Raw genomic sequence first — 5,160 nt, forward strand, 5'->3', positions numbered from 1 at the left:
GTTCACGTTGAAAGTGGTAATATGCTGATTTCTGCTAATCACCATCATTTTGGTTTTGGTAGTATTTATATGTAGTCCGAACTTTTCACCGCATTCGTTGATTTTATTTAGTATTGACTGGATGCCTTCAAGGTTATTAACCAGTATGGCGGTATCATCTGCGTGGCGGGTATCGCTTATTGAGACGCCATTGACTATAGCTCGCCATTAATATGGACCTCTGCGAGCTGTTACCAATACAATTCCTTTATTACTCTAACATCTTTATCATCTAAACCGATCTTCTGTAATTTCTCCAGCAGCGGCCCGTGCTTTACGTTATCAAAAGCTTTTTGATAATCGATAAAGCAGACAAAAACATCCTGCCTTTGGTCATAGCACTTTTGGACGAACAATTTCATTGAGAACAGATCTTCTCTGGTACCAAGTTCCTTGATAAATCCAAACAGCGTGTCACCACTCATATCCTCACACTTTCTGTAGATTCTTGAGTGAATTACTCGAAGGAACGCTTTGAGCGCGTGCCTCAACAGGCTTATGAGTATATAGTCTTCGCAATTTCTGGGGTTTGCTTTCTTTGGAATGGCAAGAAATGTAAACGTTAACCAATCCTTGGGGATTTGGCCAGAGTCATATATCACGTTCATATATCAGGAGATATGTAAGATGTTTGATATTTACTTGCTTCAAAACTTCTGCATATATGTTGTCATGACCCGGACTTTTACAACTCTTCATACAACTTATTACGTATTTGACTTCAGACTCAAGAATTTTTGAATCGCTCGTATTTTTTTGGGTAGTGTTTGTGGGGTTATTGGCACGCAGGTGTTTGAATAGTGCCTCCGCGTAATTCCTCCAGGCTTCTTTTAGTTCGTCAGAATCTGATATCGGTCTTCCTTGTTGATTTCTTATTGACGGCAACGCTGTTCTTATACTCGCTCCAGTTATTTTCCTTACCTTTCTATGGAAGTTAAAGGAGTCACGCAGCTGATAAAGTCTCTCAGCTTCTTCACACTGTTTCTGAGCCCATTTCTCATTAGCTTTCCTTATTTTCCTCTTAATAATGCGATCTAGACCTTTATATCTATCATGCTGGCTTTCAGGTCGAGGGTCATTCATCAAGTTCAATATTTCGCCGGTCATCCATGCTTTGATTTTTTCTTGTTTGGGTCGATCAAGTACAATTTCCGCAGCCGCATGGATGTTTGTTCTCAGCGTATTCCAGATATCGTCAGCTGCAATTTCCAGACGAGGATTGCTTTCCTGGCGCAGTTTGTCTAATTGAGTTTTCATGCTTTCTTGCATTCCGGGCTGTTTCAATGTCCGAATGTCGGCGTATTTACGGGGTCCTCGCCCTTTAGACAACAATGTACATCTAAGACTGAAGTTCGCAGCAACGGGTTATGATCTGAGCCGATGTCTGCTCCTGGATATGCTGCCACACGTGTGATCCTGTTCCGATATCTCTTGTTAATCAAAATGTAGTCAATTTGGTTGCGGACGATATTTCCCTGTCTATCTTGAGGTGATTTTCAAGTATAGAGTTTTGTAGGGTATAGTTTATAGAAAGTGTTTTTAACAGCCAACTTTTTATCGCGACAGAACTGAATTAACATTTCACCTCGTTCATTTCTATCACCCAGATCAAATGCCCCTGTTACACCCTCTAAAACACCGCTGCCGACCTTTGCATTAAAATCGCCCATTACTACATTGATATCTTGAAGTTTTAATGACTGCAGAACATCCCGGACTGGCTCATAAAATTGTTCAACTTCAATCTCTGTTCCGTCCACTGTAGGTGCATACGCTTGTACTATATTGATGTTAGTCGGTCTGGCACTTATTTGCAACATTATTATTCGGTCTGAGTATGTTACGACATTCTTCACATATTTATCCATCTCTTTGGATACAATAACGCCTACTCCATTTCTGTGATTTGTATTCTTGTTTTCGGAGTAACAAAATGTTTTTCCATTCTTCCTACATGTTTTACTATTAGGCCATATTGTCTCAGCTATGATAAGAATGTCAATATTCATTCTTTCCGTCTCCTGAATTGCGTTGTCAAGTTTTCCTGCCGCAAAAAGACTTCGACTATTCCAGGTTAAAATTCGCTTTTGGTTCTTCACCATATGAAGCCGGGGGATTCTTAGCACCCTCTGGTGATTTAGCACCAGCCCGGGACTGAGGGCCGTTGCTTTTGATTTTCTTGCCATAATAATGAGTGGGTGGACAAAGTGACGTCCTGGGAAAACTTGCTTGTCTAGTGGTCATCGTAGGTTCCCGATACTTTGGATGACATTGGGGATGATATTTCCATGATCCTCGATATAAAGTTATACCGGCTGTGCTCGGTCGTCAAAGCCTCGTCTGTTAAAACAGGGTAAGCCGGCGAGAAAGTGAGGTTGATATTTAAGGAGGAGAGCTAGACCCCAAAAAAGAGAAGACCCCAAAAACAAAAAAAATTAATATCTAGTTTAAACATTTTTACGGAAGAGGCCCCCTTTTCAAAAGGGTTGAGAGGCCCCCTTTTCAAAAGTCCCCTCTGTTTAAATCCTGAAATGACGCCCATTATCTCCACTCACCCGGTATAGGTTTCTTTGTTTTTCCTTATATTATTTAAAAATGGTTTACCGACTGTCTTATAAACAAAGGACGTCGTTAAAATCTCAAACAAATCAAAAAATGTTTTTAAGACAAAATATCTTTTTGCAAACAAATAACATATTCCGGAATGACGGCTTTTAAAAGTTAAAGTTTGTCGTACCTGTGCCTCGGTAAGTTGCAAAGTATGCGCTAGATACAGCCTTTCTGGGCCGACCATATATTGCTGCCTCTCGAATTCTGCCTCCAGACGTTCTAATTGTTCTGGGGTGAATATTGTTCTGACTCGTTTGCTCTTGCTTGACTTTTTTGCTTGCAGAATACTGGATGATATGTGCTTTACACTTCGGGCTAAAATTGAAAAATGGGAACAGTGTATTGAAAAACTCTAAGAAAGATTTCGATTTTGATTTTAGTATAATTAGCTTCTAGCTCTTCATGCTTCCGAATTATTCTTTTGCATATAAAATTACAGTGTTCAAATTATCTCTTGTTGTGTCAGTTTTCAGCCCACATTAAAACTAACATAAACATTAAAAAACTAAAACCAAGTCCCGGTTTTTCAATATTGGAACTCATGTTGGTTTTACGGACTTATAATAATAAATGTGCTTAAAATAATGTCTCTTCTTTTGAAATGCGATGTACACATTTATTTCCACTTTAAAAAAGCAGTTCTGTTCGAATCACTCTGCAGGTAAATCATTATCGCACCTATAAAAGCAGTCAAAAAATATGTGTCATTCAAATAATAATTGTAAAGGAAATAGTTAATTTCGTAATGACTTCTTCATTTAAAAATGGACTGTGGATTTGGGATGAAATTTATAATGGCCTAGCGTTTCAGCCGTAAGTTATTATTCTGAGACATTTCGGTTCAAAGAGTCATTCAAATCCATTCAAATCGAAAGATGCTTTATTGACACAGAAAAATGAGTTGCAAGTATTTTTTTAAGGAAAGACGTTGTTCAACGAATTCCCTCCAGGCTTAGCAGAATTTCAACAGGAACAATTTCAGTTACTGGTCGAAAAAATATGGAGGGTGAAATAAGAGTAATGGATACAGTAGATACTTATACACAAGTAAAGTATACATTTTTTATTTTTGTTAAATGATGACCCGTCTGTTTTCAGGCAAAATTTAAAAAACACTATCAGCGAAAAGTCAAATTGGTCGATGTTGAAGTTGCTACCATCCAGGATGTAAAAGATGTTGCCATTTTTACCAGCAAATTAGACGATTTATTTCCAGAGTTTATAACTTATTTTCATACCGTGTGCGTGGATCGATTCTTAAGGTCTATGATAGTATATTTTCAGTATTACCTCCAGGTACGTAAAGTCCATGTTCTATGCGAATTTTGTTTTCGAATTTGAATTGAAAATTGAGAGAAAGCTTTATCGTTTTTTATTATTTATTAATACTTTTTACTAAAACTAGTCAAACATGACTGTTTTGACTTTCCAAGTTTTAGCCTCACAGGAGATTGACAATAATTACACGCACACCATGCTCTGCCCTTAAAACACTATATCAATTCAAAGGGCTTAGTTCTCTTCAATCTGCGGTATAAAATCTGATCATCTAGCAGCTGGCGAGCTTCTGGGAGCTCTAGTCTAGCTTGGCGTTTCTTTGCATACCGTTTGATTGCCTGTTCAACAGTCAGGATTCCAAGGTCTCTGTGAAGATAATTATTTCTGACGAACCATGGGGTATTGGCTATTTCACGTAATGCTTTATTTTGGACCGTTTGAATCTTTTTTCTGTGTGTGCGTTTTGTGCATCCCCATAGCTGAATACTGCAGGGCCATGTAGGTTTAATAGTTTATTTATAAATTAAAAATTTGTTATGCAAAGTCATCTTAGAATGCCTGCCAATCAGCCATCTACATTGCCCAATTTTAATTTTCAACTCTTTTACTTTTTTTCTGACATGTTCATTCCATCTTAATTTAGTGGCCAAAGTCATACCAAGATATTTCGCAGTATTTGCATATGGAACGCAGGTTCCATTAATATTTATTACTGCGGGATCTGTCAAATTTTGGTTAGTAAATTTAACATAGGTCGATTTAATTTCGTTAAGTTTAATTTTCCACTTGGTGGTCCATTTATAAACAGCATCACTCGCTTTCTGTAGTTTCCGTGCGGCTGTTACTCGATTTGTGTCAGTTGACATTAATCCTGTGTCATCCGCATATATTGCTATTGTAACTTCTGTCAGTTGGGTATATCAATAAAATTAATAGTAGTAATAACTATTGATAATAAATAATACTGTACCGTGGATGGCCGGGGGTATCAAACTCTTTCTTCAGCTTCCAACTTTTATTCACCTGGAATCACTTTAAATACGGAACAGGAACAAACTAACTTCTAAATTAACGTTAACTTTACAAACAATAACAATAACAAACGGAAAACTCGGACTTCCGACTCGCGGGGTTTAACCTCTTCTGAACTCAGTCGCTGCTGTCACTTCGCTGACTACCTTCTGTGCGTTGTGGAAATTTAACTTGAGCTAGTTCGTTGGAACTTTTGCTCTT

The 5,160-nt window shown here is 37.9% G+C and overlaps 1 long non-coding RNA gene across 1 annotated transcript; it reads left to right on the top strand.

Annotated features, from left to right (window-relative positions):
• The first annotated feature begins 3,331 nt into the window (after positions 1-3,331).
• LOC125505819 lies at positions 3,332-3,941 on the top strand. The gene is made up of 3 exons (XR_007282443.1): positions 3,332-3,462; positions 3,570-3,696; positions 3,748-3,941. It is a non-coding gene; the product is annotated as an uncharacterized LOC125505819 (long non-coding RNA).
• The last annotated feature ends 1,219 nt before the right edge of the window (positions 3,942-5,160 follow it).

The sequence above is a fragment of the Dendroctonus ponderosae genome, unplaced genomic scaffold, assembly GCF_020466585.1.
Source record: "Dendroctonus ponderosae isolate FM_Combo_2020 unplaced genomic scaffold, Dpon_F_20191213v2 Dpon_F_20191213_1, whole genome shotgun sequence".
Classification (NCBI taxonomy): Eukaryota; Metazoa; Arthropoda; class Insecta; order Coleoptera; family Curculionidae; genus Dendroctonus; species Dendroctonus ponderosae.